Source organism: Polypterus senegalus, chromosome 14 (assembly GCF_016835505.1).
Source record: "Polypterus senegalus isolate Bchr_013 chromosome 14, ASM1683550v1, whole genome shotgun sequence".
Lineage (NCBI taxonomy): Eukaryota > Metazoa > Chordata > Cladistia > Polypteriformes > Polypteridae > Polypterus > Polypterus senegalus.
In genome coordinates this window covers 70714729-70731618 of record NC_053167.1, presented here as the reverse complement: position 1 = coordinate 70731618, position 16890 = coordinate 70714729, and the positions used below count along the sequence as shown (strand labels likewise).

At 38.8% G+C, this 16890-nt stretch overlaps 1 protein-coding gene across 2 annotated transcripts in view; it reads right to left on the bottom strand.

Annotated features, from left to right (window-relative positions):
• The window catches only part of st3gal3a (ST3 beta-galactoside alpha-2,3-sialyltransferase 3a), a 394364-nt gene that overhangs the window by 343015 nt on the left and 34459 nt on the right, over positions 1-16890 (bottom strand). For both annotated transcript variants that reach the window (XM_039776580.1, XM_039776584.1), the window contains exon 2: positions 16251-16344. The gene's annotated coding sequence lies outside the window, so the exon portion shown is untranslated. The remainder of the gene's footprint in view (positions 1-16250; positions 16345-16890) is intronic.

Genomic DNA, 16890 nt, shown 5'->3' with positions numbered 1-16890 from the left:
CACCCTAAGTACACAGTATGTCATCATTCATTGTAATTATGCCACTCCATCTCTTCTATTGAAAAGACTGCTTGAAGCCTACTGCATCACCTGACTCAAGGGAACAAGCATGTCTGACATGCCAAGCACTTTTCCCAAAATGATGGGATCACCCTGAAAAGAGCACTTTAACAGAACCTCAGATTTGTTCACAGCTCTTCATCCAACACTATATTAACACTCTTCTCTCTATTAATATTTTAATATTTCTTAGCATTTAGTACAGTGACTAAAAGTTTACTTCTTTAAGAGGTTTTAACCTACTATAGAATAACATAGAGAAATCTCAGTCTTCATTATATGCAGGCAGAAATTAAATCTTTATGAAACACGAGCTTCTTGTCATCTGCTGAATTGCCAGTGTAATTGATATGGTGCACATAAGTCAATTAGATAGAGCAGTGATCACTGCTATATTTAGTTACTATAATGCAATTTTGATTCATCTGGCTGTAAACAGTGAATTGATAGAAAAGGCAGTTCTATTCAACAGCAAAATTAATTTTTATAATAAAAGAATCTTAAATTACTTCAGTCAAGAAAATCGTTAATTCCGCAACCCCTGCATCACAAATGCTTTTTTATACAATGAGCAAATTTAGGTTGACTGTTGGCAGTTCCTCTCATAATCAAATCATAATTTTCATTATAAAGCAACCTATTGTAATGATTTTGATGACAGTCAGTGGTGGTTTGTATTGTGGGGCACTAAGGCACCAACCCCCTTATATTTTAAAAACTCCACTTAGATTAATTAGGTAATGTGAAATAATCATGAAATAAATTTATTAATCTGCACAACGTGCCTAGTTGTCAGTGCATGTCAGCATCATGTAAAAATTGTTCCCAACTTGTATTTGTTTAAATTCTGTGTGAATGCCTTTATTTCCTGAGTGATGGGCACTGGCCAAATTAGAGTGTATGTAAGTCCTTGAACGTTTGGCAAGCAAGTGACCTGAGACTCCCCTTTAATTAGTTGTTTTCAGATTTTTCCAGGGACACAACTGTCTGAGCCCCAATTACTCCAAGATTTATGGGTAGCAAATTAGTCTTGCTCTAGGATTTTTTTTTAATCTAATGTGACTGGATAATCGTCAACGCACTTTTTCAAGTTCACGTCAATGATTCACAATTCACAACTGCCATTAACGCAACTACAGATAGCTAGCGTGAATCTATACTGATGGCAACTTCAAGCAGAACTTAAGAAATCAAAGAAAATTCAGTTATTTCTTTAATGAAACACCCCTTCATAAATCGTGATCGAGGAAAAGCTGACACCCGGACATTTTCCTGCTCTTGTTATGACAAACAGAATTGCCTAACTGGATGTGGTGTAAGTAATGCCTTTTTTTGCTTTACCTGCTTGCTGCCAAAATGTTGTTAATGAAGTGTTGTGGACAATGACAGGGGGACGAGACCTAAAACATCTTTCTGAAAAATGTAAACAGCATGAAAGTAGCCACAGTCATCTTAACTAAATTTAGACAATTTTTTTGTCAAGCTTATCATTACTGAACAGCTGGATGAAGGCTAGAGGATTGTCGCTAGAAAGCAAAATGATGAGGTGACTAAAAATCAACACATCCTGTTCAGCATAATGGACTGTGTCAAATTTTGCATAGCATTTGAATTGGTTTTGCGTGGCCATGGAGAGAGTGTCAACTCCGTTAAGCCTGGGATTTTCAGTGGGTTGGTGGATTTTGTTGCCTCTCTCGATGGAGTATTGAAAGAGCACCTTGAGAATACCACTGTATTTAAAGGAACTCCAAAAACTGCACAGAACAAGCTTTTGGACTCCCCAGATCACCAGATGCCATGTATACATTTTCTAACTTAATTTTTAAAAAATTGCAACTTTCAGACTGCCTTCTGTGGGTGTTTTTTATATTGTCATTGTTCTGTATTTTGTTTTAATGTTTAATTTTATTCTATGTTTTATTGTTCAGCGCTTTGTTATTGTTGTCTGTGATAAGTGCTTTATAATTTACTAGCCGTGTGCGCCCAACTACGTTGCGCGTGTTAAAGTTGTCTGTGAAGAGCTTCCTGTTTAAACGCGGCTGCCAGTCGTGAACTGGGCCCTTAGTCGCACAGCATTATGATTTTTTATAAGGGAAACAAAATTTCAAAAGAAAACCATTGGACATTGATTCAATTGGAACGGCCTACTCGGAATCACTGTCCGAATAGTAATCATGTGGTGGTGTAGGAGCATTTCTGCTTCTGTCCGTTCACAGTCCGTCTCGTTTTCACGACGCTATCGTTTCCTCTCACGATGTCTTCTCAACCTTTCTCCAATCTCGCAGGTTCCTTTGTGGCAATCCAAAGAGTAAGGCAATGTACACGGAGCAATGGTTATAAAAGGGGGACATATAGGTATCCAGGCTCTTTAAAGCATAAATAGGGATCACTTCACTGACATGTGAGCAAGCCACGGTACAACTGTGAGACGCGCAGCACTCGCCGGCTACAATGTAACAATAATAATTTCCGGAACGTGCTGTTACATTGTCATTCATTTTACCCACTGTCTTTCTTTCATTCATATGTTACGTAGGCACGTACCTTTTATATTTGGCAATCTCATTCTCTAACCAGGCCTCAGGAGCTAACCAGCGTAACACTGTCCACCACCCCTTTCGTTATTCCGGCACATTGTTGACATCCGTGAGTAACAACAACGTACTAAACTGGAAGGTGGTCTACACATGCATGAAATTCACGGACAAACAAAGATCAAGATCTAAATGAAGATCTCTTTAGTTAATTTAAAGCACAACAATTTGTTTAGTTTGAATGTCTGTGTTTTGAGGTGTGACTGGAGTACTACAGTCTTCAGTAGTATAAGCCTGGAGGAGATTCTTAATGCAATGCCTATGTTTTAGCTGTTTCTCTACTGCCATCTAGTGCTTCTTCTTCTAATTCATTCACGGACAAAGATCAAGATCCAAATGAAGATTATATACTGTATAGAGATATTTACTTACTTACTTAAAAAACAAGAAGGTGTTTATTTTGCCACAAGTACAATAAGTAAACCAGAAAAAGTGTAATTTCAATATGGAACTTGTGTAACTTTTTAGAATTTCAAAGTTATAACTATTGTTTTAAAGTTAGATTTCAGTTATATTAACAATTATATTACGAACAATTTAAGACATGTGACATGTGTTATGCAGTAAATATGTTCAAGTACTGTTTAGATTCTGAAATTATGCATTAAGAAGCCTAAATTACAAACTCTTAATCTGTTAGTGTCCTGAAGCCTATAAAACATTAAAGATTTATGTAGTTTTCTACATTTTATTAAGTTTTTCAAAATATATAAAACCTTTCTCAGAAATGCCATGGAGAGGTTGAATGCAATGGCCATGATGTCAATGGAAAAGAGACTAGTGACAGAAATGACTCAGTTTAATTGAAAAGTAACTGAGAAATATTCAGGCCTGAAGAAAAGGAGGGCAATATGTATGTTCAAATAGTGCCATTAGGCAGTGTGTAGGCGACATTAGAGCTTATGTGTGTTTTTTCTTTTCTTTTCTCCTGAGCTATGAAGTGCTGCTACAGTTTACCGCAATTCCAAAAACTGCGCCCTCATCCAAATTTCTTTAACCAGCTGCCTCTGGTGAAGGTATAGACCACATCTTCTTCTTCTTGTAGCTTAACAATTACAGTTTTCAAAGAACTTTAGAGACAAATTGAACTGAAGAAAGTAAACAGGTTGCCCCATAGTTCTTTTATATTGCAATGCCGCCATAAACTCCACCAGTTCAACTATGGCCATTATTTCAGTTTGCATTACACAGTTAACCAACAACCTATCGAGTGTGCAGATATGCAGAGCTGCAAAACTGTACTTCATATGCGAGGGAAGTAGGGTTCTTAGATGAGCTGCTGAAAAATAGACTTGAAAACATGATTTGGGTGATAGGAGGACACAAAAAAGTGTTTTGTACAGAAACAAAGAGATTATGTTTACTAGTCTAAAAGAAGAGCCATGAAGTAGTCAAGGAGGGGAGAAAACAGAAGTCAAATTAAATCAGAGCAATAAAATAACAAAACCAACTGAACAAAAATACAGCTTATTAACTCACAATGCAAAAAACTAAATGTTTGAGACCAACAACAAAGCTTAATAAGCTTATTAAGGCCAATGGAGTGCAAGGGTCTAAGGTGACAAAGATGACAGTCATGGGCATGGTGAAAATCAAGACACGACAGTCTTCTCTTTAGTCAATTCTGAAACTATGCCTGCCTCCCTCCCCTTGGTGAAAGAGTGGTGAAGAAGTTCAGGAGTGATCAGTCCATGAGTAAGGATCTCCTATTTTTGAGTTTGAAGACCAACGTCAAGAACCTGGTGGTTATTATTCTGCTGCCTTCACAGTCCTCACAATAAAAAAAAGAAGTTGAGGGAAAGACACTAATGAGACTGAATTGAAACAGACAACAAGAAATGGCACCAGAAATGCTGCCCACCAACATCATCATTCTGTACTGACTGCACAGTGCAACACCAGTTTAAAGCAAGATGAAATCAGAAGATGAATCATAATTTTAATAACAAGCCAGGAACATAAACAGGAGAGCAGGAATTAAATAAACAAAGATCAAGACATGAGACCAAATCAATAACTAGAATATTTCACATAGACTAAGCCAAAACGCAAGACATAAATCAAAGCTGAAGAGCTGAAATACTGTACATTTGTAGTCAGATATCTTTAACGATAATATCATAAAAGGTTTTTTTTGTTTTGATTTATCCACAAGCTTGGACAGTCAGCAAGTGATTGATGTTAATATTTTGTGACGTGGGAGTCCCTGTCTTGCACCCCAAAACATGGGGCCGAGTCTCAATACCAACTTTATTCTGCTTGAAACAGGAACAGCATGGTTATTTATTGTAACGGGATCTACCACTCTCCTATACACAGACACAGCAATCAGTCAGGGTTGTGGTCATCTAATACCGCATTTACAATGTTCTTTGCATCACCCTTCGATGGCAGGTGCTCACAGCATGACCACGGTCTTTTTGGTTTTGTTTTCACAGCAAACTGCTCCAGCGCTGGGAACCTGTAGTTGCCCCGGCAACTGATAGGCTGTCTTTCAGAAACACGGCAATCGCACTTTGGGACGCTCTTCAGCATGTTGTCCTGTTCAGGAGAGCCCCAAAAGAGTTTAGAAACCTTACAATGTATACTGTTGCGTTAATGATGTCACATGACACACATTCCAGGTGATACTACCTAGCAACAGCCTGGCAATCCTACATCACATACAGCAAACAATGGCGTCAACCATAATAAAAACAAAATGGTACCACAGGAAGATACATCTCAAAAATAACATCTTCAGCAATCCTGAACAAAATCATAAAAAAGCTGGACCACTACATTTCTTGGCTTCTAAACCTCCCCAAATTAATATCCCCATTCTTTTAACAGGCCAAGGAAATTGTGAACAACATAAAACAATGTCCTGAGCATAATATACGCTACTGCAAACCCCCCAAAATAGACCTACCTGATCACAATAATTCAAACTGGAAGTTCCCACAGCTCTTGTTACTTTTTTATGCACCATCTTCTGCACTGCCAAACCACTTCTTTTATTCACATTTTATAAACGCTGCCAAATGAGGTAAGCTAAATAACTACAGAAATGAATAAGATCTACTACAGTGGTGAACAAAGTCGTTCCTGGAGGGCTGTAGTGGCTGCGGGTTTTTGTTCCCACCCAATTGCTTAATAAGAAGCACTTATTGTTCAAGTAACACTTCTGCTTTATTTTCGTTGTCTCATTTGTTAAGATTTTGAATCCTTATTAAACAGCTGTGGTTTCCATTTTTAATTGCTCCTTATTAGCAATAACATGTAAATGACAAAGGAAACCAGCAGTACTCCATTTAGCATGTTTCCATTTACACCTGTGAGTATTTATCCTGCATATTTGGTTTAATTAAATACTTGGAAGGAAAGTGAAGAGAAGAAAGTGAAGGACTGAGAATTACTCGTCTTGTTTTAGACTTCAAATCATTTGGATGATATCCTTAGAAAGGAAAAAAAAATCTAGGATATGAGAATGACCTGACATGGCAGAGTTAAAGCACTAGCAAGCTATGAAATTAAGTTATTGGCAACAATTGCTTTCTAATTAAGCAATTGGGTTGGAACAAAAACCTGAAGCCACCGCTGCCCTCCAGGACGGACTTTGCCCACCCCTGATCTAGCAATACAGGTAACAGTTACCCAGCTGTTAGCCGGGGTAGGTGCTTCCCACTACAAATAACATCCCTAAACTCTTAATGCTCTCACAAGGGATAGTTCTGACTAGGAAAATCAGAAAATATTTGGTGATACACTTAAAAAGAATCAGTGGGACATTACCAAAATCTACATTATCTGAAGGAACTAGTCTTCAGATATTACTGAAGCACATCATTAGACATGTACAATATGTCAGGGTCAACATTTCAAATGAGCCAGTTTTTTAACCTATTAATTTAACTTAGGGTAATGGTGATCCAATGCATGAATTTTAACCACAAGACAGGAATTAACACCTGATGAGATACCAGTTGGGTGTACCTATCCACACATTAATTTTCACTCATACGGGTATAATTTAAAGCCCCCAATTAACTTAAGCAATAGTCCTTGCCTGTGTGCCATTTGAAACTCAGCACTTCCTTACTAAGTTAAAGTAATCACCAAGATGTGTGTACAATAAATATGTCATAATGAAGTATATCAGGATGGTAACAAAGGCAATGGTCATGTCCCACATGCAGGGAGATTCCTGTGTTATTACAATAATACCATTTGATGCAAATAATTGAACATCTCTCTACTGCACAAAACCTAATTCACATGGAAACATTACATGTGAATTCAGAATTCCATCCCACACACAGTAGTTTCTGGCATATGACCGTCAGGAGACATTCGCATATAGATCTGTAGCTGAAAGCAGAAAGTGAGATAATTGCAGAGGGGGTGGAACTATTTCTAATTGAAAATTTCTGGATTGAGCAGGTCAGTTAAGCTTCAATAAGAGCCCTCCAGGAAAACATGACTTTACAAAAACTCTTAGCAAAGGTCTGGCATTTTCAGGGTTGACAAACCTGTCCTCATGATTGTTTACAGCATTAATGCACACGTACTGTACAATACCACCAAAAGGAGAAATTACAGCACTTTCCTCCCGTGGACCAAGCCCTACAGATTATACATAGTCACAAAATTATTTGTTTCCTATATGATAATTATACTTGCATCATAAAGCTGAGCAGATTATTAAAAAACCTAAAGGATTATGCACCCTCTCGGCATAGGGATTTGGTGTCCTTAATAAGAGAGGTGAAGAGAAAGTTGGCCATCTAATTGAACTGGGAATATGGAAGTCTATATTGCCACATGTTAAACACAGAACGTTTATATAAAGTATATCTATTAACTTCTAATACTTACATTTAATAAAACTGTGATGAGCGTAACTGAATTGTATTTGGTCAGGAATGGAAGCAGACTACCTGTGAGACAGCAGCAATAACCCCTGTGCCACTCTGTAGCCTCTTTCTAAATGACTATATATTTATATTCAACAACACAGGATTAAATGGTGGAGTTTAATGCTTGATCTGCATGGATCCAACATCCTTGGTTTCAATCCTATGGCTGTTCACTACCTCTGTGGAGCTTTCATACTTTTCCCTTGTCTACATAAGGTGTGCAGGTTAGGTAGATCAGAGACATTAAACTGGTCCCAGTTTTGACAAAGGGTCGGTGTGTGTGTGTGTGATCTGTGATGGACTGGTTTCCTATCCTGAGTTGTTTCCTGCATTCAGTCCTCCAGCCCCCTGCAACCTTAGATTGGATTAGGCAGGTCTGAGAATTTATGGATGTATAGTGTGAATTTCAGGAAACAATGGTTCCACCTATATTCTGTCCTTTTTTAACTGTTGCATTCCAGTGTAATGTTATTGTTTTCAGCTTTTCAATTATTGATATGGTGTATTCTTTAATATTGCTGTTCCATCCATTTTTTCCATTACAGTATCAGGGAAACAACACATGAAACAAACCTGAATGGGACATCAGTCTATTGCAGAGCACTTTCACAAACTCACTTGTTATAAGCTGTTTTTGAGGTAAAATTCAAATGAACACCAAACTCATAGAAAACATGTGGGAGCTTATTATATAGATGCAACTTAATTACTAATGCCATTAAATGGGTGTATTGACTGTTAGGAAATATACTGTAAAAATACATTTAATTCCAATTCCAATCAATTTCTGTTAATGGGCATACTGTTCAAACTCCATAAAACACAGTAACGGACTCCTCCATTATCCACCCATTTATAACATTTTATTTGTTACAGTATTAAAAATATTGGAACAGAAAAGCTTTCAAGCACATATAAGACTATACAATAATTCCCAGTTCCTAGATCGAGAAATCATGTCTATTTACCTTATTGTAGTGAGATAAAATTCAACAAGAGAATGACATTGAAACAAATGAGCTGAGCAAACATGGATTGTCCAGCTTCAGTCCTGAATGCTTCTGGAAGGTTCATCCGTCCACACCTGCTAATAACTAGCACATACACCAACACCTGTTACAAACGGTCTTTGATCATCAGAAGAAAATGGCCTCACATCTGTATATTGTGTGGAAAATGTAATACCCACTAACAAGCCATGCTCAGTCAATCTCCACGTACGTACCATCTTTCGTATTGTGCAATACACCTTAGAAAGCAGCACAAAGAACACCAAATAAAGTGCAAGTTCAATCTACTGGCTCAGTACACATCGTCATTAAAGTAAAGGTAATGGCAGAGCAGCACATCAAAAGGCCTAGGGTGGTTTTAGGTAAGAATAAAGCAGAACCAGAAAACTACTTTTATAGATAAAGAATGGAATATATGGCTTTGAGTGTTACAGTGAATGCTACGCTTTCATTTCATAATTTATACATATAGCTTCAGGAGAGGACAGGGCTACCCGACGCTTTGAGGCACAATGAGCAAAGGTGGGCATTTGATCATCTTTATGATGAAAGCCTAATGATGGAAATTACGCTGCATTGATTAATGAATGCTGAGCTATTAACTTGTTTCATTCAAAAACTATGCAATGCTCCCCAGGCAAAAAAAAAACTGCCCTTTGCCTCAAGAGGTGAATCAGAGATACCAGAAATTTTAAATAGAAAATAAAATAAAAATTTAACAATAGAGGGAAAATAACATTTGGAGTTTACAGAAAGCTGCCACAAAATAATAACTGCACCGCTAATGAGTTTCTTTTTCTTAATTATGGCCATCATTACACATTAAATTAATTAAAATAAAATGTCGGGTTGATTGGGAGCTCCATAATGAATGAATGCAGATGTATGTGAATGTGTCTAGTGGTGGTCTGACACCTTGCCGCATGGATCGGTTTCTTCATTCTGCCCTAATGCTTCAGTCCCACAACCCACGACTGGACACATCAGGTACAGACAATGGGCAGACAATTCCTGGATGTATCTGCTCTCTTCTGCACAGCTTCTACTGCTGCATTATAGAGCACTACATGGCCTAAGCATAACATCTCTTGAATTGAACATTATTTAAAATGCAACCTAACATTTTGTTTTTTAATTGCTTCTGTACATTTAAAAAATGTTCTATTTCTTTTCTTACAGATATGGCAAACAGAAAGCTATGCTTTTGTTTTAATAATAATAATAAATTTTATTTATACAAAACGCCTTTCTAAGAACTCAAGGACACTGAACAAATAATAAATAAAAAACACATTATAAACAACTTACAACATCAGAAAATATAAAAATTAAAACCAAACAAAGCCACTGTAATCATAGAGAAAAAGCCATTTTAAACAGATGTGTTTTAAGTTTACATTTGAAGGTTGAAAATGATTTGATATTTCTGAGCTCAGCAGATAGTGAGTTCCAGAGCTTGGGAGCAGAACGGCTGAATGCTCTGCTCCCCATGGAGGTTAGACGGGCGAGAGGGATGGTCAGGTGGATGGAGGAAGATGATCTAAGGTTACAGGAAGGAATTGCAACATGAAGAAGGTTGGATGGATACAGAGCGGTGAGGTTATGAATGGCCTTAAATGTTAATAGCAGAATTTTAAAATCAATTCAGAACTTAATTGGGAGCCAATGAAACTGCTGCAAGACCGGAGTAATATGGTGAATAAATGAGGTTCGAGTAATGATGGGAGCTGCAGAATTCTGGACTAGCAGAAGCTTATGGAGAGACCAAAGAGGAGTGAATTACAATAGTCCAGACAAGAAGTAACAAGACTGTGAAAAAGAATGGCTGTGGTATGGGGAGTGAAGGAGGGGCGGATGCGATTAATATTACCGGGTGATGTTATTAATGTGAGACTGGAATGATAGAGTACTGTTGAGGATGACACCCATACTCTTGACCTGAGGTGATGGGGAAACAACGGAGCTTTCAATAACAAGAGAAATTTTTATCGACTTTGGATAATGATGATTATGAGCCAATGAGGAGAACCTCAGTTTTGTCACTGATTAATTTAAGAAAATTTGAAGAAAACCAGGATTTAATTTCAGCAATGCAGTCAATAAGCGAAGATGGTGGAAAAGAAGAGGTGGGTTTACTAGCAAGGTAGAGCTGGGTGTCATCAGCATAACAGTTCAAATTAATGTTAATGTTATATTTATGAAAGATATTGCCAAAGGGAAGAAGGTAAATAATAAAAAGAGAGGCCCAAGGACAGAGCCCTGGGGCACACCTGAAGTAACAGTGGTGGGTTGGGATGTGAAGGTTTTAAGCTGAATGAATTAAGTGCGGCCTGAGAAATAGGATCTGAACCAATAAGTGAAGTGTGGGTAATTCCAATCAAAGATAATCTAGTAAGGAGAGTGATATGACAAATAGTATCAAAGGCCGCACTCAGATCAAGGAGGATGAGAATAGTAATTAGACCGGAGTCAGCAGCCATAAGAAGGTCATTGGTAATTTTAACAAGTGCCGTTTCTGTACTGTGGAAGGGGCGAAAACCAGACTGGAACTTTTCCTATAGATAAGTGGGAGTGAAGTTGGATAGCTACTATTTTTTCATGAATTTTGAAGATAAAGGACAAATTAGAAATAGGGAGAAAATTATTGAAATTAGTAGGATCAGCACCAAGTTTTTTCAGTATTGGGGTTATTGGAAGAGTTATGAAATGAGAGGGACCAAAGAGGGGAGGCAGGCTTTACCCAGAATGGGGACGGCTGACAAAATAGATGACTTAGATTTGCAGATGAGATCTGAGATTTCTGAGGAAGTGGGAAGCTGGAAAGAAGAAAAAGACTGAATACACGAGTGCGGTTCAAAAGAAATACAGAGAGAATCTGGACCGAGGTGCTGATGTATCCTCTGGATTATCTCATTAAAAAAGGACATAAGAGAATTACAGAAAGCAGTCGAGTAAAGGTAAGATGGTAAAGAGTCTGGAAGTTGTGTAACATTATTAAGTAATGAAAACAAAGACTTGGTGTTACCTTTATTACAATAAATTAACTGAGTGTAATAGTTAGATTTGGTTTGGGCTATGCAGTCTTTGTAATAAAGTATATGATTTTTATGCATCTCTTTGTGGACAAAGAGTCCAGTACAATAGGATAAAGCAAAGTAACTGCCAGTTATTGAAGGTGATGTGATGGGAGCAGGAAAAATTGGCAAGCAAAAGGATCTGAGCGATTTTGGCAAGGTCCAAATTGTGATGGGTAGACAAGCGGGTCTGAGTATCTCCAAAATGGCAGGTCTTGTGGGGTGTTCCTGGTATGTAATGGTTAGTACCTAACAAAAGTGGTCCAAAGGATGATAACCCATGAACTGGTGACAGTGCCATGGGCAGCCAAGGCTCATTGATCTGTGTAGGAAATGGTTTGCTCTGCTCATCTGGTCCAATCCCACAGAAAAGCTACTGTGGCACAAATTGAAATTGCTGAATATCTTAATGCTGGACATGAAAGAAAAGTTTCAAAATACACAGTGTATCACAGCTGGCTACAAAGCCCCAAATCCATCAGAATACCCATGCCAACCCCCTACCCACTGCCAATAGCACCTAAAATGGGACCTGAGCATCAGAACTGGATCATAGAGCAATGGATGAAAGTGGCCTGGCCTGATGAGTCACATTTTCTTTTAAATCAAGTGGATGAATAAGTGCAGGAGCATCATTTACTTGGGAAGAGGGTAGGGGCAGTGTGATGTTCTGAACAATGTTCTGCTGGGAATCCTTGGGTGCTGGCAATAATGTGGATGCTAATCTGAAATGTACACCCTAACTAAAGATTGTTGTCGATCATGCACACTCCTTCATGAGAACTGAAATCCCTGATGGCAGTGACCATTTTCAGCAGGATAGTGCAAGGTGTCGTCTTTGTCTCCAGATTACCCAGATCTCAATCCTATCAAGCGTCTGTAGGATGTGTTGGAAAAACAAATCAAATCTCTGGAGGCCCCACCTTTTAACTTACAGGGCTTAAAAGGATCTGCTGCTAACATTTTGGTGCCAGATACCACAGGACAAGCTTAAAGGTCTTGTGGAATTCATGCCTTAATGGATCAGAACTGGACCTACACAGTATTAGGCAGGTGGTTTTAATGTTGTAGCTAATATATGCAGCCAACTGTGTGTGTCCTGGAGTCCCCAGACAAGCACAAATGAGGTAAGGATTACCACTCTGGAACAGATGGGGCACAGTGGCTAACAGCCTCCTGCCCATTCTCCACAGCCCATAGAAGACACCCAGTGAGGGCACTCCTGTCCTACCGTGACATTTGGAACAACTTCCGCTACTTCTGGCCGATCCATCATATAACAACAGTATGGAAAGGTGGTGTCTTTAAACAGACCTGGAGCCGAGTCCGCTAAGAGCCAGAGAGGCATACCAGAGCAAAACAGAGACAGAGCAGAGAGCAAGAAAGCCTGCAAGACTGACCTTTAGTTGGTTTCTGTTTAGTTGTGAGCTTAAGAACCCATTTTTGGCTTTTTAATTTTTAATTTAAGGCTTACTGGATTGTTACCCCAGTATTTCTCCATGCATCCTACTGCTTCCTCACTGCCAGTCATAATATATACACAGTATATTCTGTATTGCATATGTAAAATGCTAAGTGTCTGTCTGTCATGTCATGTAAAAATCCACGAACCCCTGGGCTTATGAAGTAATATTTGACCCAAGGTGTGGGCTACCTCACCCATGTAACTGGGCTTCAGGTCCTTCTCATGGCAAGCAGCAACAAGGCCACAGGAAAAGAAAAGCTGTGTGGACATTCGGTATTTCCAACAGGAATTGAACAGAGGCAAGCTCTCCTGACAGTTAAGCACATCGCACAGGCAGACTGATCATTTTTATATCACAAATGCAAGTCATTCACTCCAACCGCAATAGAAAGTCATACATGACCACAAATTGTTGGTGTGGACTTCAGGTCCTTTGCTTGGAGAGCGGCATAGTGGCTATGTGACATGCTAGTATACGGAAAGTCTGTCAGAAAAAGACCCACGACAACATCGGCTGGCAATGAAGGACAATACAGTAACCTCAGTGGAGTGACCTAGGGTATGCATGTACTGTATATATCCATGCACTGGAAAAAGCAGGTTCAAAAAATAAATAGATGATTAAATAAGTCACTTCTTGGAATGAGAGTGAAAGAATTTAAAGCAAAAAAAAAACCAACTTTGACAAATTCAAATGCAAACCACCTGTTTATTAAATATAACCATAGAGGTACATTAAGACATTCCCACTGAAAGATTTGGGCTGAGTTTCACAGTGAAGGTGAAAAGACACAAAGCTTTATACTTTAGATCAAGTCCATTAAAGTTTGGTTTTCCTGATGGTCACTGAGCTGTAGATTGAAAAACAGAGTGGAAATATTACCATGGCTCTGAAAGTGGCAGACTGGTAGAAGAAAGGGAGTTAAGTGTCTTTTAAAAGAAGTTAGTCAGGCAGAATGTCTGTTAATTAAATAGTCTTGTTTGCCTCTTTCAGACAAATGCCTGCACTATCAAATATCCAATAGTCAGTAGATTTGAAGATTGTACTGGTGAAATACCAGGAGCTAGAATAAAGAATCCAAACTAACAGCAAATGAATGCAATTTTAGACCAACTGAAGCGGATGCTAACATTTATTTCCAGCACTGCCAACTTCCTATTGTGTTTATTAATGTAACTGTTTAAAATGTGAGTACATCACTTCCCTAGTGATAATGAGCAGATTTACGTAATGGAGAAAGACAGATTTAACAAGAGGAATATAAATGCCTGGACAAATTGTCCCATCCTTGTCTACTGTTGATCGTTTAGCCTGTAGTGACAGGTGACGAGCATGTGATAGAGAGTCAGGTCAGTCTCTTGCTTCATCCTGCTATTCACAATACCTAGAAGTCCAAGTATTCATTTGCATGACTGGAGAGTAGAACAGACAGAAATCTGAGTGCAGATGCTTTGATGATTTGAGTTCCTTGGATGCACTTGCAAATCCTCAGACCTGGCTTGTGCAGATATTTTAGGATACTGGGAATCTCCACATTTAATTAAAATAATGGATGGAAATGGCAAGAATAGTTTCATGAAAGAAAGGAAGGAAGGTGGAGAAAAAAAAATAAAATAGATTTGGGAATAATTCAAGTTTGTGCTAAACCATGAATAGTTTGGCTTACAGCCATATCACCTTCAGAATAAAGATTGCAAAATGCACAACTGAGTGCCTGTGTGAGCGAATGTGCTCCACAATGGACTGGTTTTCAGTTCCAGCTTGGTCTCCGACTTGCACTCAGAGCTGTAGGGACATATCTTGATTCCCTTTGACTCCATAATGCTAAAAAAGGTTCATAAAATGGATTTTTTTTCTCGTTCATCTTTCACATATAGCAATGCATTATAAGCCATGGGTCACAATTCTCTATCCTGGAAGACCAGAGTGCTTACATGTTTATAATATTAGAAATGTATGACAAGGCAAAATGGGAGCACTGATGAGGCACAGAATTAAACACCTTATTTCATTAATAACAGTAACTGGCTTTTAATGTGGAGAATAGTTGGAGTAAAACCTGCAACCACTGCAGCCCTCCTGGACTGAGACTGAAGACCCCAGCCTAAACCTGCTGCTCATCAGCTAACATTAAACACCTGCCTCGCTACCAGCACAACACTTCATAAAACCCCTGTAAATCTGACCTGGATAATGCAGGTTCAACGAAAGTCAGATGTATGCAGTTGCCAAGGTCATGTCCATTCCTCTCTGTCCACATCAATGATTAGCTGATAGGTACATGTAAGTGATGCACTTCAACCAGGAAGAATCAAACCACTTCTCAGGTCTTAACGCAGAACAAAGTTCCCCTGGGCCTTAGTACTCAGAAAGGCAAAATGTAGCATGGCACCTTTATAACACGGGGTAGCTGGAGACTGACTGAAAGGTGCAGGTGGTTCCAGCAGGTGAAAAACAAAGCCCTACCTAACCTTCTTTATTGATGAAATTGAGAAACGTGGGTAACTAGCACCCAAAACTGAAACTGAAAGGAGCAAGACAGCCAATGGGCAGGCCAAGCAACCAAAGTAAAACATCTTCTCATAAAAGCCACCAGCCTCCATATTCATATTGTGTTTCAGGATTTGATGCTTTGCACTTTATAGTCAGCAACATACATGAAGTAGCTGCCTCCACTGTACCTTTCCATGATCCTTTCATACCAGGTATTTTACCAATAAGTGTACAATCTAGGGATGGGCTCTCAGATTGACCTACACCCTGAAATCCTTAACAGACCACTTTGCAATCATGCTCAGTTAAACACAGAGGTGCTATTTATTTTGCCCCACACTCAACATACTGATACTGCAGGTGCTGCAGTTTAAATGCCTGAACGTGCCTTATCCAGTTGTTTTGTTGTGGGACAACAATGCGTGAAAGAAAGAAACCAACCCAGATCAGAATACCAGTCCATGACGGGGATGTGGGAGGAAAACTGAAGAACCCAAAGAAAAACCTATACAGACTCACAGAACAGACAAAATATGCGCTAGGACTTAATTCAAATCCAGATCTGCACCACTATGCCAGGCTCTGTTAACTTGTTAGGCAGAACTGAACCACACTTTAGATATGCCAATTTATATATACAGTAGATAAATATTACCTTTCTTTGGAGAACAAATAATTGTAATATCTCTATCTTCACCATGGGTCTCTCTGCTGTTAACTGGTCCCCACCAGAAATACAGGAAGGCGCACTGAAAAAGAAATTGCATAACATGACCAACACCTCTCCACAAAGTAGGTTCTAAACTGGAGTAATATTTCAATAAGAGGAACCAAGCTAATAGCGATTAAAGAAAATTAGGTTTATCTTGAACTGAAACATGACATCCTAGCATCGTCAATGCCTGTATGAAGTTTGCATGGTCTCTCCTTGTCTGTGTACTTTCTTTGTTTTTCTCCCACATACCACAGACATGCATTTTTAGTTAAATCTGCAGCTCCAGCATTAACTGAATGTGGGTGTGTGCTTAAGTGTGCCTTGCAGTCATGAAGTGCACAACCTAGTTAGAAACTGGATGGATGAATACCCGCATTTCATGTAGCAGATAACAGATATCATTCATCAAAGAAGTGGAAAACTCTTTGCAATGTGTGTACCTTTTGATGCAGAGGACAGTCTCATAGCCCAAAGTATGCCAGGTTAAAAAAACAAGAGAGGCTTACTCTAAAAGGAAGACATAAAGGTTGAAGAAGAATAAACCAAACAGCACTGTCTTAGAAAAGCTTCAGTCAGCAGT